This window comes from Anolis sagrei, chromosome 3 (assembly GCF_037176765.1).
Source record: "Anolis sagrei isolate rAnoSag1 chromosome 3, rAnoSag1.mat, whole genome shotgun sequence".
NCBI classification, from domain to species: domain Eukaryota; kingdom Metazoa; phylum Chordata; class Lepidosauria; order Squamata; family Dactyloidae; genus Anolis; species Anolis sagrei.
In genome coordinates, this window is record NC_090023.1 from 76,554,582 (window position 1) to 76,582,355 (window position 27,774).

Sequence of the window (27,774 nt, forward strand, 5' to 3'; positions counted from 1 at the left end):
TTGTTTCACATCCATAGTATGGTTACAGAAGACTGTTGTGTGAACCAAGCTTGATAAAACCACTTTAGTGCCTCTTGGTATTTCTAACCCCTTTTTTCCTTAAACCTTTTCCCAACCTTTGGGCCTCCGGATGTCTTAGGCTTCAGCTCCCACAGTTCCTAACAGCTGGGATTTCTGGGAGATGAAGTCCAAAACACTTGGCAGGCCAAAGTTTGCCCATGCCTGGTCTAACCTAACCCTTTTCTCATTAACACCTAACTCTCCTCTCTCTTCTGCCTTAAATATGTTAATGTTTTAAGCTGTGTAGATGCTACTCCTTGATCTATGGTGGGGAAAACCATTGCAGAGCAACTTCTCTACAGTTCCATTGTTATTGTGATATCAGTTTTCTATCAAGATCTTTGTTATGATAACTTTTCTATTAATTTATTTTCACTTGGTTACTTGTAGATTTGAAAGGGACTCCTCAGATACTGAAGACATTATTTGATTTTACACATTCAAGAGCAAATGGTTGAAATACCTGCAGATGGCCAATTCTCTCACACCACTGTTGCATTATTTACATTCGGGTGGGTGGATTTTAAAAGCAAGGAAATGTGTGTAAGCATTTGTAGATGTCAACATGCATCATGTCTGCTTACATTCTAAAAGCTAAAGAATTCTCAAAATTGGTGTAGTGGTTTGAGTTTTGGACTAGGTGGGAGACTGGGTTTTGAATGCCTGCTCAGCATGGAAATCCATTGGTTGATTCTGGACAAATTGTAGCCTCAGCCTCAGAGGAAGGCAAAGACAGACCCCTTCTGAGCAAATTCTGTCAAGAAACTTCCCAAAATAGGCTAGCATTAGGCTTATCATAGGAATAGACATGAATGTACACAACAACATAGTTACTCCATTTTAAGTCATAAGTGTTGTTCCCCAAAACTTAAATAGTCCAAGTAGTTGATCAGTGATGGAAACCATTACTGGAAAGATAATGACTATCATGAACTGGATTTTGGGCTGCATCTCGGTTCATAATTTCTGTGGATGAATTATTTATAATATATAATCCCAGTGTGTATCATGGGATTTACTTCAGAGAAAACATATATTAGATAGAATTTGTTTGTTAATAACTAAACATCAGTTGATATTATTATGCAGAGAATTGTTTAGTCTTGCAAACAAATTGTCTGTAAAACACAAAGCCACCTAAGACTGTAGTCCTAAACATGCATACTTAGAAGTTCTATCCAAGCTCTCCGTCTTATACTTGATTTACAGCATGGGATTGTAATGGTGTAATTTTACAATTTCTCAAGTAATTCAAATCTTTAATGGTCTTAGGGTTTGGTTTTCCACAGAGCCTCAAACATATACTCTGGTACAGCTGTAGAAACTGTTACCTACACTTCTGTTTTCCAAGAGTTAAGAAGCAAAATGCTGTTAATATTGTGTGCAAGGCTAAGCTTAATTTAGCACTACCTTGATTTAATTTGGGCACAATTGGCTATATTGTTTCTATTTACTTTATACTCAATAGGACCAAATGTTTTTTAATTTGTTGGATAATTTTCTATTATCCCCTTATGTTTGCTCATGACAAATGGACCATTACATGCATTATTTTTCCTAGTTTTAAGGACACAGTTTTAAGGACACATTAGTTTTAGTTTTAGTTTTAGTTTTAAGGACACATTAGTTTTAAGGACACAGTAGGACAGCTGGAGAAAAAGGAGGAAAGCATTCTTCAGAATGAAAAGGCAGGATATTACTACTTGGGGAACCTTTAACCAGCACAGCCAATGATGAGAAATGCTGGTAGTTTTGATCCAACATCATCTAGACAAGTGCTTCTCAGGCTAGCTGATGCAGAGAATCAAATTATTTTTTCCATTGTCCTTAGCCCCCCCCCCCCCCCGACTTGAAATTCATTAGGGACTGGCAGTTTTGTGTAACACTGATGTAGATGACCATTTCATTCCTACACCTGCTTCATATAAGGTTCACCTTTAAATCAACTTACTTATATATCTAAGGGACATTGGTTGCTAAGGAAGCTGTTTTTAGCAGACATTGTAAGTTCGATGTTCAGAGTGTTCCTGGACTACAGTTCTTAGAATTCCCCGAGATTACATTTTATAATGCCTTATATTTTGCAGAACACTTGAATGTTGGTCAGTAAGTGAAGTTTTCCCACCTACTTTTGCATTAGAAAAAGGGTTTAAACAGGTGCCTGTGTGGGTTGAGCTTATGTGAAGAATGCGGTACTATAAGAACACTGTAGCTCACAAACCTCATTCCCCAAATCTTTATGGAATGATTATGTTTCTAGTTAAAAGATAATGAATTTTGCTTTGGTAGTAATCAGAATTGTAGAAGTAACTGATGAAGAATATGGAGAATTTCTCAGTTTTAACTAGACAGTGAAACATTCTTATTGGGCAGCATGCCAAAACCTACCCCAGCCCTAATTTTTATAGTCTATAAAAATACTTGCCAAATAAGATCTGAATTCCATTCTAATAACTTCACACAGCATATTTTACAACTAGCTTACATACCCGGTGGTGCGCGGGTTATTTGAAAAATGCATGGTTTGGGGGTGTTAGGTAAATATCATTTAGTTAATTAGTAACACTATTTATTAGGAAAAGGCCAGAATGTAATTTTGTTTTTTGTTTTTTTATAAATGCTCCCTTTGGAAAATACATAACAATGTGGGTGAACTACAATTCCCAGAATCATGGGTCAATCCTCCCCAAACCTGCCCTGTATGCATAGTTGGCCATATTGAGTGTGTGCGCCAAGTTTGGTCCAGATCAGTCGTCTGTTGGGTTGGGTGCTTTCTGGATAAGGGTGAACTCCAACTCCCATAGGCCAAGGGCAGTCACCCCCCCCCCCCCAATCTTGCCAGTATTTGCAGTTTGCATCAGTCCCCAAACCCCTCTAATCTATTCAGCTGCTGATCAATTCCTCTGTATTTGCTGTGTGCCATAGGAAAGGGTAGAAAAGGGTTAAGAGAGAGACAGTGGGCAGGGTCATGCAACTTCCACACAAGGAACACTGAGATGCCTGCCTGTGGTAGAGGAAACATATCAAATCTAGGATAAAATTGTCTCTGAATAAAAGCATTCCTTAGGTGGTGGCAGTATGGTGTTTGGGGAGGACATTGGCTGCGTTTGGGTTTGGGTTACATGTTCATGGCACTTACTCTAACCTGGAATGTCTACTCTAACCTGGAAGTGCTTCTCAGCACTTGGAACTATAGGCTATTTGTGGAGGCCGGAGTCTATCTGTGTAAGTGGACACCTCCACCACATACACATTTTTCACATGTACACTTTCCTATTCATTTTGGCCTATTCATTTTGACTAACCCTGTATTATGTGTATAGATAGATATGGCCTGTGCTTAATGAATAACATCAATTTTAGAAGGATATTTTGAAAAAGTTTGTTTTGGAAGGAGGTATATTAAATGTCTTTGAAAGCCCCAATAGAATTCAATGCCAAGCTACTTCTGAGTAAATATATTTGTTATGAGGGTGCTAGAAGGAACAGATGTTATTAGAACAAGATTCAGGACTGCATTGTACACATGTGTTGTAACACACAGCACTAAGGTGTCTGTGCAAAGTCAGTTCTCTCTTAGAGTGGATTTAGTGTCACATAAGCTAGTCATCCTGTTTTGTCCAATAAAACTTCTTTGGCTGGAATAAGTATTTTCATGGGTCCTGCAACCAAGAACTACTGATCATAACACCTGTTTTACCCAGCTAGGAATAGACAAGCACAGCTTCTGTGTGGCCAATCATTTCTCTCAAAGACTGATAGCAGTGTGGAAAATTGTGCTTAGACCAAGTATATTACTTTCCCCTCTTAATGATTCTGGAAGTGGTAATCCCAATTCCCTGTAGTAGTGCACATGCTGTATCCATCACTTTATACACATGATGCACATTCATTTCTAAAAACTCTACTATGGATAGTGACGCTTAATTGTAGATGTTAAATAGGAATTTTCAAAAAACATTACTGGTGATGCCTAACTCAACAAATAGGTTTATACAGTAAATACCACTTTACCACATTATGTCTTTGCTCTCCCTTATTTTGGAAGTGGTTGTGTTTCTTCTGCTTTGTTCTTTCTCCAACAGATCTTGAATTGAAACACAATATCCCTTAAAATTCAGTATCCCTTGATATGTCATTTTAGGAATTGTTTCCACTGAATTCAGCTGGGCTTACTTCCTAAGGGATTGTATATAGGCTTCAGACTTAGGGCCTTATCACACTTGAGCAATTATTCGCTTTAAATACTATGACGGCCTCCTACAGAATTCTGGGGTTTGTAGTTTAGGGAAGCTCAGGGCTTCTCTGAATGAGCAGTTTAAAGGCTCCTCAAACCCCAGAATTCTGTAGTGACTTCCTCCTGCAGAATTCTGGAGTTTGTAGTTTAGGGAGGGGCCTTTAAAGTGCTCATCCAGAGAAGCCTTAGGCCTCCCTAAACTACAAACCCCAGAATTCTGCAGGATGCACTCACAGCTATTGAAGTGGATAAATGCCCAAGCCTGATGAGACCCTATAAAACACTTCCTAGGATGTAAGGCCCATTGAACTCTGTACTGAACTGCTTCTAAGAAAGCATGTCTGAGATCACGGTGTTAAAATAAGTGCAGTGCTCATATTTTGCTGCAGGTGAAATAGAATTCCACGTTCATGTTTCTTTTAATATGTATGTAATTGGCTGAGTTTTATTAGCACCTTCATGATGGGAACTGAGTGTGTCTTTGTGATCTCTTTCATTACCTGATTACATTTTTGTACACTGACAGTTTACTGTGTATTCCTAATGACAGTCTGAATAGCCTCAGGTAAGGGCTAGTCCCATACTAAGTTTGACATGTAAGCAGTGTTGCTTTTAATTACCTGTAGTTTTAATGTCACTTTTGCTGAACTACTATAAGCATAAATTAATTTGTAGCCCTTTAGTACATAGCTATTATAATATGAAGATAGCTGTAACAGAGAGGGAAACTAGTTTTTTTTAATGAATGTTGACTCTTTGGATGTTTTTAAATATAAAAGTTGTTTACATTTTTTGTTTCTATTGAGATGGACTTTAGAAATAGACAAAAATTGAATTACTGTAGTTATTTGAGTATACTGTGCCATCAATTGTATGAGATGCACACCTCAATTTTGAATGTGTGCATTGCAGAAAATAATTTGTTAAATGTAATGCACGACTTCCCCTTGGCTCATGAGACCCAAAGGCTGCACTTAATTCCACTTTAAAGAAAATTATAAGCAAAGTCCCTGTCCAAAGGAATTTGTAGGCACATTGTGGCACTCAAGGGACATACATACATCAATGGGGAGATCAAGGTGATAGACAAGGAAAGGAGGAGAGATTGGATAGGAAAGGGTAAGAAGTAAAAAAATGTGAGTAAATACATATTTGTTTGATTTTCATTTTACTTGGGGCTGAGGGTTAAAGTGGAAGGCTTTGCAGAAGAATTGGGCTCCAAAAAGAAAAGTGGAAGAGTGTTTCAGATATCCTAGGCAACAAGATTGTTGAACGCATTCAATTTTGATATCATTTTATTTTATTTTAAATTTATTCACTTATGCTTTTATTTTGAATGCTAGCTGTTTTTCTCATGGAAGTGGCTAGCATGTGGATGTTTTTGGCACTTTTGGGTTTACTGAATACCCCAAAAGTTTCACAACTCTTCTTTCATGGTTCTTATTCTCCATCCAGGGCTTTCCGTCTGAACTATCTTTCAACATATCTTTCTGTATAGTACACTACTCCCTTATCCATGGATTCAATATCCATGATTTTACCCACATTCCATGAAATACCCTAAGTGTTTGTGGGCTTCTCTAGGTCCTCCAGTGTGATTCTGTGGGATGCTTCCCAGTTTAGTCAAATTATAGGGTTCTCTATTATCTACGGTTTCTGGTAAGTAGTAGATCTTGAAACATATCCTCACCAGATATGGTGATTATACTGTATTGATCTATTTCACAAAAATGCTTCTTAAACAGCAAAATAGAAAAGAGCTGACTGAAAATGTTCTGCCCTTCTATATATGTATGTATTGGGGGGGGGGGGGGTAATGCATGTTTAGGACAATTTGCCAGGGAGCAAGTGGGGTGTTCTTACTGGTGTCAGATCTACACACTGAGCAGGGCCATGCAAGTTTCACCACTAAATTAAACAAGAAAGAGCCAACTGAGAAGGGAAGGCAGATTTCTTCCTACTTGTCTGGATGGGTGAGAAATTCTTTCCTGACCCACGATATAGTGATCAGTCACACACATTATTAACCCAGCTGGCACATTTCCATTCAAATCTTTAGACATGCAAACCTTTTCCCCCTCTCAAGCCTGGGCAGTGATGGAATGTATGCTGTGCTTCTTCCACATGACTTTTCATTTTTAGAGTTGAATTGTATGGCTGTTTAACATAGTATACTGTATGTGCAATCTGTTTCTTTTCAAAGCATCCTTAAGGGACTATCTCTGCATGTGGGAAAAGCAAACTCGTCCAAGGGGATTAGATTGCTTGTACATACATGCTTGTACATTTTGATTCTTAACCACCACCACCCTCATTTTTGTGCTTATAGGCCCATTTGCTTGTTAATTTTCTCACCTTTAAATAATTCCTATTTCCACATAATCATGCCTTCTGTGTTTATGCTGCCTAAGTACTGTATTATTCAACAAATACAGTTCCTGGGAGACAGTACTGCCTATTAGACAGTCCTACATTTAGGCAACGAAGAACTGTACGACTTCTTGTATGTATAACAAGAAAATAATTAATTTTTTTTATAATCTTTATTAAGTTTCCAATTTACATTTTAAAAGAAAAAAAGAAAGAAAGGAAATCCGTGGAGTAACAATTAACAGAATCACCCGAACAGTTGTGAGGTATAAAAAGAAACAGAAAGAGAGAGAAAGAAAATAATTAATTTTATAGTGTACCATTTGAAGCCATTTTACCCATTTATACTTCATGGACTGTACAGAACATCTGTGTGATTGTTTTAGTGTTTTATATATATACCTCTTTTCCTCTGATTCCTCCCTGTTTCTGTCTATATCTTTGGCAAAATCTCTTTAAGTGATTACACATTGAACAGGCACTGTAAAATGAGTCAGTTCCTGTTCTTTTGGCTGGGACTTCCTTGGGAGTTCTCAAAAACGGTATTTCAGAATGTGGATGTGGTCAGCCTAGTCACTTTCAAAGCATTGTAAAGGAAACCAGCATCAACTGTGAAAAGTGAACTTTATAACAGAACCGATGTAGTCTAGAACTTAATCCCAAAGTACAGTACAAGTCTGAATTAAGCCTTTCATAGTATATCATAATCACTTGTTGAAGGGGATGATTACAGGTATAGATTGTACTGGATAATTTTGTTCTGTTTTACAATTACTACAGTTGTGGCTTTAATTTGTATAATATACATTTTTAAAATCATATCATAACTTGGTCCATGTTAATATGGTTCTCCTGGCTTTTTTTTTACCAGGGAAATATCTAGTAATACCTCTTTGGAACATATAGATGTTGCTAAGGGTTTGATCAGAGAGACAGTATGGAGTAGTGGTTTGAGAGTTGGACCAAGACTCTAGGAAACTAGGCTTTGAATGCTTCGTAAACAGCATTCAAAGTCATATGGCAAGTCATAGTTTCTCAGGCAAAGAGGAAAGCAATAGATTAAATCTTACCAAGAAAACCCAGATAGGATTGCCATAGTTCAGAGTTGACGTGAAGGCAGATAACATTATTTAAAAGAGGAATCATTTACATCAGTGGTTCTCAACCTGTGGGTCCTCAGGTGTTTTGGCCTACAAATCCCAGACAATTTCCCAGCTGTTAGGATTTCTGAGAGTTGAAGGCCAATACATCTGGGGGGGGGGGGGGGGGGACACAAGTTAAGAACAACTGATTTACATCTTGGACTCACCAACTATTGATTCTCTTCTATTGCACTGTGCTTTTGAAACCTCGTCCCATTTCATGTGCTCTGTTATTTGTTCATTGCCTTGCCTAACATGTAATCTTCTGATTAGGAAAAGGAAGAAAAATAAAAGATATTATTTGAATTGTTCTGCGTTGCATGTCCCACTCTGTGGTCCTGGATGTCCAGAACCCCCATTTCCTTCTTCCCAGTTCATGTTCTTTTTGCAAGAGCACAAGCACTTACTCTAGCTTTCATGAAGTCACTGCTCTGTGTTTCTGTCTCCATTTTATAAAATCATTCCTCATAATTATGTGTCCCAATAATAATAATAGAGCACATATTTTATACAAAAGGATTGCAGATTCAATCTCTAACATTCCCTGCTAGAGTTGAAAACTTGAACTTTAGCCAATCATTGTAGACGATACTACTATAAACCTATATATGAACCAATGAGCTAATTACCATATTTATAGTGAATCTTCCTATATTCTAATTCATAGCCAGCGTATTAAATCTCTGTTCAGGGATTATTCTAAAGATGGATGTCTCCTTCAGTCCAAAAGTACTGGTTTTGTTGCACAGTTGTTTGGACCAGTTTCTGGTGTTTCTTTATAAGAAATACCACATTTCTAACTTTGTTCCTTGAGCACTTCTGCTTTCCCAGCTCTGCCTTCTTTATAGATGCTATGCAATAATAACTTGATTCTACTTCTGTCTGGATAAAAGATCACCACAGGATTATTGTACTTGTTTTCAGTTTTCCTGTGGTCTTAAAAAATTATCTGATAATGTAGAAGCAGCAGAAGTGTTATGCAAGCAGTGGGAAGGAAGTGGTTTTTCTCGTGCTATCATTGACACAATATCTCTGTCCACCTGCCATTTTTGTTCTTTCTGTTAGGATCAGTTGGTGAAAGAAATAAAGTCACAATGGGGAGGGTGTAGGTTTCCCCCTTAAATCTTCTGCTCTCTTGTGTAGTAGCTATGTCATCTTTCAGAACCAAGGTTGGGTTTTATGATACTTACGCCTTTTTGAAGATGCTTTTTTTTAGCTTTTGGCTACTAGCATTCTCTAACCCTTAGGAAAGGGGGGAGTCCGTATACTTTACATTAGCATGTAAATGTAAATGATTTAATTGGAAGTCAACACATACTGCAACTGTACAAATATAGTTACAAGAATTTAAACAACTGTAGATTACTCATGGAGAAATAAAACTTCCTAAACAGATGGCAGGAAGTAGTTTTGATGGCAAAGTAATTTTCTTTGGATAGTGAAATCTTTGACTCGCCAGTGGAACATATTGCACTAGTTTATTGGAGAAGACTGGATAAAATACAAGTGCAGGTGTCAACACTGACTAAGACTTGATCCCTCAAAAGAAGTTCTTATTTGTTTTTGTTTTGTTTTTTTGAACTAGCGGTGGTGCCTAGAATTTCAAAGGTCTCTTTAAATTGCAGTATGAGAGAGAAATGCAGAATTTGATAATTTTGAGTCTCTCTTTCACACTGTTTAGTTTTAGAATGATTTTTCATTACCACTCACTAGTTTGTTGACCTACCCAGATAAAGGGAAATGTACCTGTAGTAAATAGAGCCACTTTCTACTCAGCAGCAAATATCTAGAGTTGCAGCTTTCAAAACATTTTGTTCTAATGATGAATCAGTGAAAGTGAATCAGAGGAAGAAGATATGTGGGTCCACAACAGTTGTGGTCTATGTTGTATCAATCCTTTACTCCCCACCCTTACAAGGGTGTCAGTGAATCATCATTGTTTCCTAGAGCTTAAATTATTGTCCCAGTTCAGTTACTTTCAAGTGTGTTACACTAAACTGTATACATTGACCTGCCAAAGAGGTAATCAGAAGTCCCACTTTCGAAAGGCTTGATAGCTCTGTAAATGAAGCAGTCTAAGCCTTTACTTTATAAAAATCTACAAGAGCTAAAGTTCTTTGATTTTTTTTTCTGCTGGCCAGATTGCTATTACTGTATGACGTGCTCTGTATTCTGGATTATCAGTATGTGGCTCTTAGCATAGGACTTGAGCTAAAGAACAGTGGCGTTTCCAAATCATGTTGGCAACCTGCTCATTTCTGCTCTTGTGCTGCTGTTGACTGGAGAAAGGTTTGATATTGAACCAACTCCATCCATTATAAATCCACATTTTATTCTTCTGCCCAATTCCTGTGTATGTTGCCAAAGAGATAAATTTAAAATGTAAAGGTACAATAAATGATTATAGTAAGGCAGCACACGATAAAACCAGGAAAAGGATAAAAACAATGTAGCACATAATAAAACTAAAAACAGCAGCAAAGATAAAACATTGAGAAGATACAAGACCACTAGAATAATACTTCGGATGCCTGGGATATTATGTCAGAAGGACCATAAAATCAGGTGAAATTCTCTGGGAACATGTTATACAGACAAATTTAAAATCGACAGTGCAAATTGGTGCCCAAAAACAACTGGTGGTCATCATAGATAATAAAATATCCTGTTGATTACTATTAAATCCACTTTGAGGTAACCCCATAGTTGTCTTGGTAGCCATTAAATCTTGAGTCATCCTCCCCATGCCTCCACAGGACAAGTGACTATGACATGTTAACACCAGACTCACTTCCTTAAACTCAAGGAGAATAATGAGCATAACTGTTACAATTTCCTCCCATTTATTTTTATTTAAGTGCTCAATATATATGGGGCTGTGGTGGCGCAGTTGCTTAAACTGTGGAACTTGCTGACCGACGGTTCATATCCGCATAGTGGGGTGAGCTCCCGTCATTAGCCCCAGCTTCTGCCAATTTAGCAGTTTGAAAACATGCAAATGTGAGTCCTGGTGGGAAGGTAACAGTGCTCCATGCAGTGATGCCAGCCACATGACCTAGGAGGTGTCTATGGACAATGACGGCTCTTTGGCTTAGAATGGAGATGAGTACCACCCCTCAGAGTTGGACTCAACTGGAATTAATGTCAAGGGGAAACCTTTACATTTACTCAATATATGATTAAACACTAATGATTGGTACTCAAATGATGAAGATTAGAGACATGAATAGAATTCCCATTGACTACAGTCACACACAGCAATTCCTTAGACCTCATGTTTTGTGAAGGTTGTACAAAGCACCAGGTAGGCCATATCTGAGAGAATTATACCTTGATTTTGGTAAATTCCAGCTAAAAATGATTTTTTTTCGTTGGGCTGGTATTTAGCATTAGCACCAACCATTTGCTTGGGGAAAAGGAGCCAGAAGAGAGAGAGAGATTGTAAGAGGTGTTCCTTTTCTTACCTGGTCTTTTAACTATCCAAAAGCTATATTCCCTCCTATCCCTGACCAGACTAACACAGCTGTCCTCCTTCCAGGTGCATAAACCACTACTGGAACAGGAAAAAATGCATTCCACAGTGGAAACAATATCTGGTTTGATACATTAAAACTAAAAACATCCCAAGTATTTTCCTCCCTTCAATATTTTGTTCTATTCATCAGCTGAGAGATAGAGTGAAATGATTCACTCAATCTCACCGCTCTCAGAATGAAATAGGATTGCCCTTAAGCACAAAGCTCCCCGAGAGGCACCTCTATTGTGGTGTCTCACCCTTAGATGATGCTGTTCTGGGCCACCACCACCTAACTTTGGGTGGTAGCCCAGAACAGCACCTAGAAACACATGTGCACACCATCATTTCAATCTTTTGTTCTGACCAAATCCCTCAACTTTTAAAATCATGTTTTGGCATTCTAGCTCTTTTCCTTCCTTCCTTCCTTCCTTCCTTCCTTCCTTCCTTCCTTCCAACTGAGTGAGTTTGCTGGAGTTATACTCCTCCCTGCATGTCTTCTGTCGTCTTTCTAAAACACAGTTTCTGCCATTTCTGAAACTGTACTTAACAGTGTCAGTTACAAATCATTCATTGCTAGTCCCAAAGGCCTCTCTGCTAAATTTGGACCATTTCTTGACCTTGTTTCTCTGATGCCCTGAACTAGGTCATCTCTCCAACCTTTGTCAGCACCTGGTCTGTTCATATATGTGTGTGTGTGGTCTTTGTAGCTTTTTTCAATGAGTTCTATACTTATGGTTTCGATCAGTGTGTCTCTATATTTGACCTTTACTCTTTTCCATCTGTTCCTATATTCAGGATTCCTCACTGACAGAAATTCATTTAATTTGCTAGAGTTTATGGATAACAAACAGCTCAATGTACAATGGCTATTTTAATGGTATTTGTTTATATGTGTTTATTCTGTACATAAATGCACCACATTGCACACATTTATTTTACATAAAGAATTCCCTAACTGTAAAAAAAGATGTCTAATAAATTGTATATTCCAGCCTTTTGTAACCATCTCTCAAACATGCATTTTTCCACAGACAAAAAACACAAAAAATATAAAATACAGAAAAGTATTTAGTATATTTAAATGAAGTTTTCTTTCTTTACTATTGATTTGTAAAAGGTTTTGCTTAACTTCTCTGTATTAGATATGGAAAGAAGGGCTTCTAGACAAAACCAGTGATAAATGACCTACATATAATCTGTTTGTTTTTCCCCAGAGTTGTATCAACTTCTGAAATTGCATTTTAGCAGTGGGAAATACTTGAATATCGATACCAGTGTACTATCTGATCAGATTTTAAAATGCCTGTGGCAAATAAGGATTATCTGGTCAATATGTTTCTGATGGAGTAGGAATATTGACGGGTGAAAAGGAAAACTTTTCTTCAGGTTACTTTTAACAAGATTATTATTATAATTATTCTTGAATACTGAGTGTTTTTATTTTAAAATACAAGACACATTGACAAAGCTTCCCAAAGGTATCATTTTGTGCCTTTGGAGGCTATGTGTGATTCTCAGCTAAAAGGCTGCCTTAAGGGGCTTTTGAAGAGAAAGCCAGGCAAGGCAAAAGGGAAAGGGAAATGCAGATTCAGATGAAATAATCTCTTTTAAATTCTGAAAGAAATAAACTTCACAATTTGACATTCGAACAACAATTGAATAATGTTTATCAAGATTTTAGAAGTGAATGTGACTTTGTTCATAAGAGTTTATAGGAAGTTGTAAGTATCTGTTGACATGATAATGACTGTACTGGGCAATATCACTAGATCGGATAAATCCTGGAATATTACATGAATTATAGGAGATACATTATTTGATATTGCTGCTCATCATTGACAAGTATTGCACAAATCTTTTGGGAATGTCCATGAGGACATTTTGTGCTCCTCCCATGTACCTATCATTTATGTGAAGAAAACTTTACCCTTGATTGATAAAAAAAAAAGTCAGATATGTATGTCTGTACTTGTTACAGTTTAGAGCTAACACTGGTCAAATATGTCTTATAGAATCATAGGCTTAGAAGAAACCAGAAGGGCCATCCAGTCCAATTCTCTGCCAGATAAGAATACACATCCAAAGCATTTCTGACAGGTAGCCACCCATTCTCTAGTTTAAAAAACAGTTTTCTTTCTTTGGCTTTCTCACAGTAGGTCACACCACACCTTTATGTCATCATTCACTGTTATTTAATGAACTTATTTGGCTTAGTCATATTTTTTTGAGTTGAGCAACTTCTTACTGGAGCAATGCTTTCTTTAGCTGAACTAAATAATTTGTTCTTTATGTTTCATTTTTTTAGCAGAATAGTTGGACATATTTGAGTTTGAGACCAACAAGTTGTATATAACATGGACAATCCCTGATGGATTGTCACCTTGCTGTGGTGAGGGGGCTTGCCCATTCCAATGAACCTTCAGGTGTAACTGTTAGAGTCATGTACTCCCAGGAGAGGCCACAAGGGAGGATCCAGACCAGGAACAATCTGAAGACCTCAATGGTTGAGCGGTTGGACAACAACATTGTACATGTTGCAACTGCTATGAAGGCGGGAAAAGGCTGCAAGAGATTAGAAGCCACCGTTATTGTGTTTATCATTCCACTGGATGTGCACTTCATTCTGTGAAGACTGTGTGTTGAACGGGTATGTGCTGACTTCCACACATAAACTCACACATAGGCATCTTCCCAGAAAAATAAAACAAAACCAACAAAAGTTCCATGGCTATCAGCGAGTGGTGACGGGGGCAGGACTATGAAATCTGGAAGCCCCTAGTCACAGACTTTTGCATGGCCAGTGAATATGGATTAAGTAATTCTCTTTCAAGGCCTGGGGTAGTTGAGTAGTCCAGCAGGTGTATCCACGACTGAGCAGCCCTTTTAAGGATCCACTCTACTCACCACATATGGGGAGGGGGCTAGAAAAGTTGCCCTAAACATAGACTGCCTCTCTTATCCCTGACTGGACTGCCAAATCCAGAGGGGTCACCACCTTGTAGCCAAAAAAGGAAAATGAACTTTGGAACATGGAACAAATTGATATTGTTGGACAACACAGATAGCGAATGCTCTGAACGCAGGATTGCTATTATTGCAGTGCACCTGAGACACTTCAACATCAATAAAGCAGCACTTCAAGAGACCCAGAGAGCAGGAGAGGGACAGCTGAAGGAAGAAAAAGGAGGCTACACTTTCTTCTGGAAGGGACTTCCCTGAACAAGAATTAAGAATACACGGAGTCAGCTGTTGCTATCAGAAACGACCTGGTGAGGCACCTGTCCAAAGCACCTATGGGCATCAGTACCCATCAAGAAACAACTTACAATTCTCTGAATTAATCTTGCCAAAAGCAACAGGCAACCATCATAAGTGCCTATGCACCAACACTAGAAGCCGATGAAGACACCAAGAAAAATTACTGTCAGCTGGACACCATCCTGTCAGAGATACCCAAGGAAGACAAAAGCTTCCTCCTGTGTGATTTTAATGTGAGAGTTGGACAAGACTTCGACTTGTGACCAGGGACCATAGGAAAAGATTTCGTTGGAAACAGCAACCCAAATAGGATGGCCATCAAGATTGCCCTTAACCACAGACAAGGAAGAAAGATAAAGCATAAAATGAACATCCAAGCCCTTCAAGAGCCTTCCAGACGAGCCCTTCTCCAAACAATGCTCAAGGATCATCTATGATAGAGCACCTTGAAAAAGTTGAGGATCATTGGAATAAACTGAAGACCTCCATCATCTCACTCAGCCTGTGAAGAAATCATTGGATACCAAACTGAGAAACATCAAGACTAGTTGATGAAAATGATAATGGGATCCAACAGTCAATCAGTAATAAAAGGAAAGCCTTCCAAATATGGCAGTGAGACACCAACTGTGCTGCTAAGAAAAAGTTCTACACTAGTGCAAAAGCTGAGGTCCAAAGAAGAACCAGAGAACTCAAGAATATCTGGTGAACAAGAAAGGCTCAAGAAATCCAACACCTTGCAGGTGTCTGTGATGTACGGGGATACTTTTAACGTCAATATTGTTTGGGACCGTCTTCCATCTGGAAGCCAATCTCCTTACTGCAAAAAAACATGCAGGTCAAGAATAGGTCTCTACAGTCACGTACAGACCCACTGCCAAGACCATACACTTGGAAGACAATTATACTCGGACACGAGTGATCACCGATGATATAACATGTGAATGTAGACTTTTGTAAATATAAGTACAATATATGGTTAGTTCTTACATGAATTAGCTTCACACATTAACAATGCACCAAGGTGAAGTTGAGAAAGTGATGAATAATGATCTCTCTATGCTTCTATAACTTAATATCTCTTCCAGGAAAATGTGGTTGTGGTGTTAGGTGTGGAAACAAGTTTCCCAAATCTTCATTCTCACATTACATTGAGAGTGCCTGTAAAGGAAGAAGTTGATCACATGTCCTCTTCCTTCATTAGCCCTTCTGCATGTTTTAATGTGTGTGCTATTACACCTAATCAGATAGTAATCATATACGTAATTATCTGTGCTGCCGAGAAGACCTACAAATCATGTTTGTAAGTACATGAGTTTTATGTAGTCTCTTAAAAAAAGAATAGCCTTATCTTTTGGGAGTGTTCAGTGCCTGCAGCTCTTAGAAACTGGTGTGAATTTTCCAAAACAGATCAGAAGCAATTTCTAGCATGTACTTCATTCATTTTTAGCCACACAAAACTAATGAGTTCCAAGAATGAGGTTGATAAATAGGTTTGAGATTTCTTGATCTTATCCAAAACTCTCAGTGCAGTGTGTTAGGTCTTTCATGTAACTTGGGCACAAAGGTATGCTATCTAGATAAGTGTACAATCCTGGCACATTTATCTGAGAGTGAGTCTCATGTTGTACATAAATTTTAGGAAACTGGATATGTGGTGCACAAGGAGAGATCAGATTGTGTGCAGTATATAGGTTGCAGGGGAGTATATTTACTAGAATATTGGAGGTAGGTCACAGTAGTTAAAGTTACTGCCATTTTAATATAACTACTGTATTCAGCATATAGAAAAATAATTTTAAGATCTCAACTTCCCTCCATGCTGAAAATGTAATGTGCCAAATTTGGTAATTTTTCAAATCATACTGGAATAAAATATTTCCATGTTTGCACCAACAAAATTCAATAGATATGGCTGTTCCCAGTATAAATAGGTGTATATTGCACCTGTCTTCTATATAGGTTGAATCTCAGGGGGGAAAGAAGCAGAATTCTAATTCTGGCACTAACTTAGGTTGATTCACAAGAATTCAAAACACTCAAGATACTTTTAAGAGTTAAGCACCAATTTTTCCCACATTAATTTTTTAATAACTCATTTCTTTTAATCCAAAATATCAACAAGCTGCATAATTTTGATAATTTGGGTTTTTTAATGGGAATTTACCCTCTATCCCTACTTGAAGCATTTGTGAATTAAAGCAAGACTGGAAAATCCAAGACACGTAGACTCCTAAATACCCAGGAATTTGCAGTCATGTCGAGCCCGTCGTAGAGTTTAATTCCTAAGCAATTACCATTGCAATTTAGGGAATTTAAAATATTTTTCCAAGATTGCTTGCATTCATCCTTTGGTAACCTCCAGGGAGCTTTCTATTGATAACCCCAATGATAAAGGTAGCTACTTAATTACATTTATCAGCAATTAAAACTAGTTTGAGTGTGTCTTTATTAGCATGCCAGCGGTTTTGCCTTTGGGAACTTGTTCTCCGGTGCTGTGCCAGCCACCCACCTCTTCAGGCTTGCTCATACTAGTATTGTCTGGCAGAGTGAACAAAAATGCCTTGGACAGGAATTCCCCTGACTACTTTTAGTTTAGTCCAAAATCTAAGTTATGGATCAGTTTATTAACTAATATGGATCAAATGACTATCAGCTGTTAGGAGTGTGCATGGCCAATACAGTCACAGGACCTCAACTGTTCAAGAGATAGGATCATTAGAAAAACACACCCTCACACCCTTTTTCAGTAGTATGTCCCCTGCCCTCCAGGTCAGTACATTACTCAGTTGCGGTTATTAAAGCATAGTATTTTAATTAAGCACCTGGTTGTTGTTTCTCTCTCTTTGATATCACAAAGTTCTACAATATTGTTCTTTTGGAAGGATTTAAAAGCAATGTGTGTTTTTTCAGCGGTTCTCTTGCCTCCCTAGTGTATTAATCTATATAAATGTGGTGAGGATTTTCCATACATCCACTAGTTTAGTTAACATTTCAGCTGAAAGATAAAATTTAATGAATTGTACGTATATTGATTAGTGCATGCTGGAATATTCTTATGACACTGGTGAAACCTACTTCAGTATAAACAACAAAAGATGAGCAAGTTGGAACTATATTTTAGATTTTAATTTTTTATCTTTATAACAAGGTAAATGAGAAAACAAAATTTTGAAATAAACCAAATTTTGATCTCATGGCTTATATACGCCAACATTTTGGCCTCCAGAGAAGTCAGCTGTCATCTCAGAAACATGATTGGAGATATACATTTGAGATTGTAGAGTATTACTGGGCTCATCTATCCCCATATATCAAATACTCCTCCTATCTGCTGCTTACTCTCTGTGTTAAAATATGCCAGCAGCTCTTTGCTTTCTCTTTGAGAGAATAATAAGTTTGCTTGTATTTCATCAGGTATACAGGGAATAGACACTCTCTTCTTTCTCCAGCATTGTGTTTGGATACTGCTTACTGCAGGCTTATAATTGACTTTTAAAACTCACTAGCAAGGGACTAGCCTCAGGGTTGTGGCTAGCTTGGGACTAAGATCATGAATAGAGAAATTCCCATTTAAATATTTTACTTTGGCCACAAATTCACTCTTTACAGGGATGCTGCTATCTTTAGGTGCCCTTTCACACTATGTAGTTATATCACTATGATTCCAATTTGACTGCCATGACAATCTCGTAAGTGTAAATAGCTCAAAGTGTTATCCAAAGTAATACCAAGCACTGCTGGAACACTGGTGAATAGGCACAATTTATGTGCAACCTTTGGAACAGTTATTGGGAATAAATCTGTGTTAAGTGCTGGTACACAGAGCACTTTCAGTGCTGTAATATGCCAAATTTGAGATGAATGTGGTAAATTTGCAGGTCTTCCCATACAACAAAAAGACTTCATTTATTTACTGGGTTGTTGTAGGTTGCACTATTTGAGGAAATTTGAATATATAAGTTGAATAAATGAATGTATTGTCAAAGGCTTTCATGGTCGGAATCACTGGGTTGTTGTAGGTTTTTCGGGCTGTATGGCCATGTTCTAGAAGCATTCTCTCCTGACGTTTTGCCTGCATCTATGCCAGGCATCCTCAGAGGTTGTGAGGTCACAACCTCTGAGGATGCCTGCCATAGATGCAGGTGAAACATTATTCTAATTTTCTCATACAGTGCAATTAAAAAACTCTTAATAAAAAGGTTAAATACGATTAAACAATACTTCTATTTAAAAGCAGAAGTTTAAAAGCATACTCAAAACCCGAAGCTTCCTTAACTAGAAAGGACTTTTACCTTCCTGTGGAAAGACAGTAGGCTAGAAATAGTTTTGAAGCCGTCACAGTTAAAATTAATGGTGGCAGTTTAACCTTCCAGATGAACTCATTTAATTCTCAAATGTAAATGTGCTGATCTGTTTGCTGTATATACAAAGATGGTTGAAGCCGGAAATGGTGCTCTCCCTGTTTGTTCTATGTATACATAATATATACATTTTAATTGTTTCCAGTAACCTGTTCTTCAGAAAAAAAGAGCTGATGTATGCACTGGCCTCAAGTCCTTTTGATTGATTGGCTTTGGGATCATTAAATCATACCAGCCGAACTTACGCTTTGATTCAGGCTAGAACAGGCCCAAGTATGTGGACTTGTGACTCACAAGCTTTTGAGTCAGCTGCCTTCATAGCATTGCACAATAGACGTTGGATTTCCTTTAATATTTATTTGACCTTCTTTTGGCTGCAGTCTCTTTCTGTAGTTTGTTAATGAGGCATCTCGTTAGTATATATGCATGCAAAGGGTTTCCTAAACCAGACTTTTCCCATTTGAAGAACAGTGTCCTTTCTGGTATTTACATTTTTAAAAAACTTGTTAGGGCACCAATAGAAAACACTTGCTTTAATCTCAGGCAGTTTAACCAGAATTTCACATTTTCACATTTTGCATATTTTGTTGTAGAAGATCTTAATAATTTTCTGTGCCTAGGCACAATCTAGTAAACACTTTATTGAATTTAAGTCTTATTGATTAAAGTAAAAAATATCCTAAATATACTAGATAGTCCGCCCCAGGAGACTAATGGATCCGGATGGATTCCTGATGTCTCTTGGGGATCTTCCTGAAGGCTGTCATGAAGGCTGATGATCCTGTCGAAGTCCTGGTGGATCTCTATAACACTGAGATGGCTAGGGCTGTAGACACGATCGCCCCCGAACGCCCTCTCTCATTATGCAGAGTCAGCTTAGCAGTTTGGTTTTCCGAGGAGTTGAGATTGATGAAGCAGATGAGACGGAGGCTAGAGCGCTACTGGGAGAAATCTCGGAGTTCGCCCGACCAAACACGGGCTAGAGCCTCTATTATGGCCTATACCGCATTAAAGGCAGCCAGAAAACTTTCTCGACTGACCACATTGCGTTTGCAAGAAACAGACCAGCGGAGTTGTTCAGGGTGGTTGGGGAGCTCCTTCACCCCCCCCCCCCGAGGGGGGGGGAGACTCCTGACCACCTGACCTCCCAATGTGAGTTCGCTCATCATTTTGCCGATAAAGTCGCTCGGATACATTCAGACTTAGACGTCAGTTTGGATGCAGTTCCAGAGGAGGTGACCAGGGCATCTGTTTGTCCAGTGTTGTGGGATTCGTTTCAGCTTGTCCAGCCTGATGACATGGACAAAATCCTTGGAGTGGTGAGGGCGACCACGTCAGCTCTAGACCCTTGCCCTTCCTGGCTCCTAAAATCAGCCAGCACGGGCTTGGCCAGTCATGGGACTGATCAGGGCGTAGAGTGGCTACCTGTGCTTGATAGGGTTGCACTCCCTCTGAGGACACAGGTCAGCACCTTGGGGATCCTTCTGGACTCCGTTTTGACACTTGATGCTCAGGTGTCAGCGGTGGCTGGGAGGGCCTTTGCACAGTTAAAGGTCGTGCACCAGCTGCACCCGTACCTCGTGAAATCTGATCTGGCCATGGTGATCCATGCCCTAGCCACTTCTAGGTTGGATTACTGCAATGCACTCTACGTAGGGTTGCCCTTGAAAATGGCCTGGAAACTACAGTTGGTCCAGAGATCTGCAGCCAGACTACTCACGGGAGCTGGTTACAGAGAGCGGTCAACCCTCCTGTTTAAACAGCTTCGCTGGCTTCCAATAAGTTTCCAGTCCCAATTCAAGGTGCAGGTCATCACCTATAAAACCCTAAATGGTTTGTGACCTGCTTATCTTTGCAATCGCATCTTCCCCTATGAACCAGTGCATACCTTGAGATCTTCTGGGGAGGCACTGCTCTCCCCCCCCCCCACCGTCACATGTACGGTTGGTGGGGATGAGGGAGAGAGCCTTCTCGGTGGTGGCCCCCCGGCTCTGGAACTCCCTTCCTAGGGAGATCAGACAGGCTCCCACCTTATCCTCCTTTCAGAGTCAACTAAAAACCTGGATGTTCCATTGCGCTTTTGACTAAGCAGCTCACCAGTAACTTTCTTGTCCCTACTTGAAGTTCCGCACTTTACACCGGCCTGCATTTTACACCGGCATATGTCCTACCTCAACATGTGTTTGACAGTATTTCCTGCCCAGTTTACTGTATTGTTGCACTTTCCTGCACTCCTGTAAAAATGTATTGCACTCACTGAATCTGTACCTCAGCTGTTTCTTTCAGCCGTATTTTTTATATTGCTTTCAATTGTGTTGTTATTTGTTTTATCTGATGATTTAATTGGTTAAATGTCTTACATGTGTGTTTTAATTGTAATCTTGGACGTGTCCCTTGTAAGCCACCCCGAGTCCCCTAAAGGTGATGGTTGGCGGGGTATAAAAAGATGTTGCTGCTGCTGCTGTTGTTATTGTTAGATCTTATCTCATCTTGGAAGATAAGTAGAGACAGCTCTGGTTAGTACTTGAATGGGAGTTTACCAAATAATTCCTGGTGCAGTAAGCTATATTTCAGAGGAAGAAGTTGGCAAAACTTAGATTTATTGCTTAAGAAAACCATAAAACATTCAAGAGATTTACTTGAAGTCACACACATACAATTAAGCACTAGTTTAAGAAATGGCTTTTGCAATAATTTAATTAATCAATGCTCTGTTCACTCAATTTGATGCAATTATTGGTTGGAAAATATTGAATATTTTGTGACTACAGCTTCACTAATTAGATTGTTCCTAGTAAGAACTACATTGTAAACAATTTTTTTAAAAAAAATCTAGGCATGTATTTGAAAACCTCTCTCATATTAAATTATGTGCATAACCTTTTATTGAAATCCAGCATATTTCGGGCTACAGTCCTTGTCACAGGTATTAAACTCTTTAGCATATAGTGCAATTTATTTCTGAATAAAGAATAAGTTATATTACGTTATAATGCTTGTAACTGGAATTTTATGTAAATATATAATACACATATAGTAAAAATCTGTAGCATGTAACCTAAAATGCAATAAAATATTCATTGACTGAAAGCCAGTTGGATCATATATAGTGCCATTGTGAGAGGAACCTTTCAACAATGTTTAAAGAAAAATATAAAGATTTCCATTTTATAAGCAGAAAAGATACAGTAAGTAATATTGGGGCTTGCAAATTTCTGAAGATACCCTTTTTTTCTATATTTGAGTGTTAGTATGCTGATATAAGCATTCTTTCACAACTACTGTATTTGATTCTGTATTTATGGATTATCTTATATTAATATTGAAGATATTCAAATGGCGTGGTTTATTCTTCCAATATATCATAATTTCAAAGACATTGAGCACATTTGATTCTGCCAAGATGTTTCTAGGACTTTTTAAAAAAACGATACAGTCACCTTTCTACATTTGCTGGAATTAGACGTTGAGGACCCCGTGAAAGTTGAAGAACCATGAATAGAGAAAAACACTGTTTTATTTGAGGGAATATCTAGGTCCTCCAGTGAGACTCCGCCAGAAGTTGACTATAGAGCTGTGCAGAAGGATCTGGGGATTCCAACAGAGATCACATTAATAAAGCCACCTTGAGTCTCTATGGGGAGAAAGACAGGATAAAAATAGAGTAAATAAATAAAGTAAATAAATCAGTCCCACAAAACTTAAACCTGCAAATTTGGAGGGCCAACGTTAAAACGTTAAAAACTCTCTTCTTTAATACATTTGTTAGAAAATGTTTTCTATAAAACCATATAAATATATTTCACAAAACTACTAGTCAAGGATATGTGACTATGCTAGGTTATTAGACTACTGCAACACAGTCTACATGGGGTTACCTCTGAAGACTGCTCAAAATCTCCAGCTAGTTCAACCAGGTTGCTCACAGGAGCATACAACTCCCTTGTTACACCAGCTCCATTGGCTGCCTGTAAGCTTACAAGCACAATTCAAAGTGCTGGTTTTAACCTATAAAGCCCTAAACAGTTCTGGCCCAGTTTATTGGTCTGAACATATTTCCCTCTACAAACTACCAAGGGCCTTAAGATAATCCAGGGAGGCCCTGGCTCTTGGTCCCACCACCATCGCAGTCACGTTTGGTAAGGACGAGAGACAGGGCCTTCTCTGTGGTGGCCCCTCAGCTGTGGAGCTCCCTCCCTAATGAGGTTAGATGTGCCCCCTCCCTCCTGACCTTCTGGAAGAAACTTAAATCCTGGCTTTGGGATCAAGCATTTGCAGAATAGACTGATTTACTGGTTTTTGGGGGGGTTTTTTTTGTCATGTCAGGAGTGACTTGAGAAACTGCAAGTCGCTTCTGGTGAAGATAAGACTTTATTTGACTGCAATGGACTGATTTGGATGACAAGTTTAACCTGGTGAACTGTTTTTAATGTATATTTATAACTGCTTTAATGTATATGGTTGTATTTTATGATATGTTTTATATTGTGTCAGCACTGAATGGTTGCCTGTTGGAAGCCGTCCTGAGTCCCTCTTCGGAGGTTGAGAAGGACGGGGTATAAATGTTTTAAATAAAATAAATAAATAATTATTATTGTGATGCCTGTGTATAAATGTACAGTGTTTTTATTTATTATTATTATTTATTTACAGCATTTATATACCACTTTTCTCACCCCTAGGGGGGACTCAAAGTGGTTTAAAATGCTTAAAGTTTTGTTTCTTGTAAAGATAGAATTCCGGACAATCATTTTTCTTTTCTTTTTTTGTGTTCACAGGTTGCATTTGACATAACAGGGAAGAGTCTCTTGATCCAGAAAATGTAGCTGCTCCTCAGTCGCTCAGTAGTCAGTGTAGATTCTGTCTTCTCAATCAGCAGCTACATCTGGCTACTGGGTCTCTGAGGACATCTTGTAGCACCTCACCGCTGGACATCATTGTGGGCCATTTGAATATCTTGAACTGCTACTATTTCCCCAAGACGGAAGAGGAAAATGATTCATTAATGTCTAGTGATGTATCTAACAATGGCTTACCTGAAAATGATTCTCAGTAAGACATTTTGTACATTTCATTGAATCAAACAGGACTTTTTAAAATGCAGAGTATCTACTGTGTTCATTATAGTAATGACTATAGGTCGAGAATTAACAGCCACTAATTGTAAATAAAAAACACAGCAGCCTGATAGCTCCCATAGTCAATATAGACTGGCATTCAGCATTGCATTTACAAATTCACAACCTAGAATTAGGTCTCCAGACTGCTTCATATTCATTAAGACTATGTCATCTTACTGTAAAACAACATATATACCATTTCTGCCTAATATAAGAGCTAGAATCATAGAATCATAGAGTTGGAACAGACTTCGTGGGCTAATCAGTCCAACCCCCTGCCAAGAAGCAGGAAAATCTCATTCAAAGTTGCAAGATTGGGCAAAGGTCTGTTCAGCTTCCAATTGGGGTGCATAGAGGATCCACCTTCTTCTCAACTATGAATAAAGCTGCAACAGTAAGAGTCAGGACAACGTTAGAAGTCCATGTGCAGTGACCTAAATCCAGTTTCTATTTTCAACTAGAGTGAGATCTATTTTTGTATTGAGTAATTTTTCAATAACTGATTCAATGGGTCTATTCTAGATGGTTCTAGCATTTGGAATTATGAGCATTGTATACACTTCAGATGTTGAACTGTAGCTCCCAGCATAGTTTTAATGTTTTTAACTATTATTATTGACTGTTTTTATTATGTATATATTGAGGCATCGAATTGCTGCCGATTGGAAGCCACCCTGAGCCCCCCCCCCCTCCAGGGAGTTGAGATGGGCGGGGTACAAATATTCAAAATAAAATAAATAAATAAACTCATCCATCCCCATTGGATATGTTGAGTAGGGCATCATATTGAAGAGCTGCATATTTCTCATATTCGATTTATCCCGTTTTTCCTGCAGTGCACTGGATGAAATGTATTCAGTGTTTTAAGTTGTATTTCTCTGACACCATTGCTTCTGTTTGCAGATATTTGGAACCAGTCATCCAGCCTTGGGGCCTGAACCTGGCATACAATGTAGAAATCTGTGTTTGCTAAGCAACAGCTACATTGTCTGCTGGGTTTCAGGCTGTCTGGAAATACAAAGCCAATCTGTACTCAATACCTTCGTTCTACATTGAATTATTCTGCATCCCACGGCCTACCTTTCAGTGTAAAACCAAGCTGGTATATGTATGTGTTTAAGAAAACTCTCATGTGAGATTCCTCCTTTCATAAGAAGATAGTTTCAATGCATTCATGGAAAAAATGCTACTTTTAAAAGGTTTTCGGCTATTGAAAGCATACCACTTGAGTAGGGCTGTTACATATTTTTTTTGAGAACATGAGAGCACACTGTTGGGAAATTTAGACTTGTTTGGTACAATAAGAACAGAGTTTTACACCAGAAATTTCATCTAAATGGCCTCCTTATACATATATGCTTCTCCACAGAGGAAGTACATGCATCAGAGGGAAGACTATGGTAGATTGCAGACTGGGAAGCAAATAATTTTCAATAAAAGGGAATATTGATTCTCATCCCATGCCTGCATTGCAAACTGGCCCAAGTGGTGAATGCATGGATTCTTCTGAAGGAGTAGCTCTGTCTTCAGAGTTCATTTCACCTGTCATATTTCACTTTTGTCAAGTCCACCAAATATAATTTCATTCACCCAACAATTTTCTGGTAGTATCATAGAAATTCTATTGGATTTTCTTTTCATGCACAGCCTAGATTAACCATAATTGGTATTTTATTAGCATATTTTTGTATTAGATTTTCATTTTTGCATGAGAGAGAGAGAAGTATAGGCCGGAAGTCCAAAATTATATTATTGTAGTAATGAATTCCTCTTTTGTGGCCCTTGAAATCCTCCCAGTTCTCAAGCCCCCCAATACATACATTTTTTTAAAAAATGATGGAATATTTGGGTGATTTCTTCTTGCCCTCAAACCGTACATAAAGACCCACCAATCCATGGAAATATGTAAAAACATTCCCTTCGAGCCTACTCTCAGTACTACATACCTTTGTTTTTGTCAGTGACTTGGTGATTTTCTATTATGGAATTTATAGTTAGCTGCCATTGGCATTTTTTTTGTGGGAAGACATGTAAATTTAACATGTAAATAATTTAAATGTATTAGCATCATAATAAATATTTTTTATTTATGCTTTAAAAATATACTAATATGAACACAACAAAACCCTGCCCTGAGGAATTTACAGAGTTGGGAGGAAAAAACAAATGAAGGGCAGGGAAGAACAAGCACAATGAGTTGATGCAATCGTCATGGAGTTAATTAATAAATGTCAAAAGCTAGTTGAGATGTGAAAATATTTTCTCATCTTCATCAGCCACCCAGTTTGGAACAATTCAATGTCTAGTGATGTATATCTAGTGATGTTTGGAAGCCAGCTGGGGGGAGGAGTAGCTTCCGTGAAGCAGCCATAATAGCTCATTGCGGTGTGGAAGTTTTACAGATCAAGTGTTTTATTATTTCTTTTCTTACAAAATTACTTTTTCTTGAAGTTGATTCCTTTTTTTGTCTTGTGTTAAGTGTATTTAAATTCTGCATCTCTATCTGCTGACAAAAAAACAAAACAGCAACACAGAGATACTATTTTAACTCTACTCGGTATCAATCAAATCATTTATTTCAGTCATAGACCAGCACAGGAAATAAAAGTCACATTTTCATACGAACTTGGTACATTTAGTACATTTAAAATATAAATACTAAAGCACAAAAGAGGGTGAGAGCAGAAGGGGTAAAAACATACACAGGTCTATCAGCAAATTATAGAATCAAGGAAGATGATTACTGGATTATGTCATGTTATAAATTGATACACATTAATGAATTCTAAGAATGTACATTTATGCAATAGAATGTTGTAAAAACCAAATTAATTTAAGCAAAGCTTTGTAATCCTTAAACTACCAATAAAGCTGATAACTGATATAATGGTGGTTTTTTATAAATTACAGAATGAAATTTGTCATGTCAGGGTAGCATGTGAATTTACCAGTTCTGCAAGATACATTATACTAGAGCTTCAGATACTATTGAGTCATTTTAGCATTGGCTAATTGCAATGGATTCTTTGGAATCCATGCCCACAGTTTGGCTGTAACTGCTGCTATTATCAACATCCATTATGTTCTCCCATATTCTGCATTAAAATATACAAAGTCTGACAATTGGTATTTTTCTTTTTTCTAAGTATGTTAAAAGCCTGAAGACATTGCAAATGAAAAAAAAAAGGCAAACGACAACTTAAGGAGTCCAAACCTTATAGCAGATGTGGGCTTGTTCACAGAATACTGCCATCTGCTTATGCAACTGATACTCTTTCTCGTCTCTTGAATGAAACTGTTTGATGAAGTAACATGTTGGGCTAGATCAAGCCTGTTGACATCTTAGGTCTAAATTACACATTAAATTGTAGCCAAGTGTAGCATAAATTGTGCAATTCCCTTTCTCTATTGCAAAAAACTCAAGCAGTAGAAAATGGAAAGGTATACTCATGTATACGTCAGTCGCGTGTTTAAGTCAAGAGCAGATTTGGAGGCCAAAATTATAGACTTGGAAATGACCCAGGGATATGTTGAGAGCCATTATGTGAACAGGGGAAGGCTCCAGGAAGACCTCATTCCCAACCGCTCTTGGTCACCATTGCTACCATTTTCCCACCCGATCATTTAAAAAGGCCAAAAGTGGCACTGTGCAAAGAGAGTATAAGGATCAGCACTTCCTTTATTTCTCTTGGGAGGGACTAAGCTC

General features: G+C 38.2%; 1 long non-coding RNA gene across 1 annotated transcript in view; it reads left to right on the forward strand.

Moving 5' to 3' along the window:
* LOC132771799 (uncharacterized) overlaps nucleotides 1–27,191 on the forward strand; it is an 85,081-nt gene extending 57,890 nt beyond the window's left edge. The window contains exon 4 of the long non-coding RNA XR_009631121.2: nucleotides 23,727–27,191. This is a non-coding gene — a long non-coding RNA (uncharacterized lncRNA). The remainder of the gene's footprint in view (nucleotides 1–23,726) is intronic.
* Nucleotides 27,192–27,774: the final 583 nt, after the last annotated feature.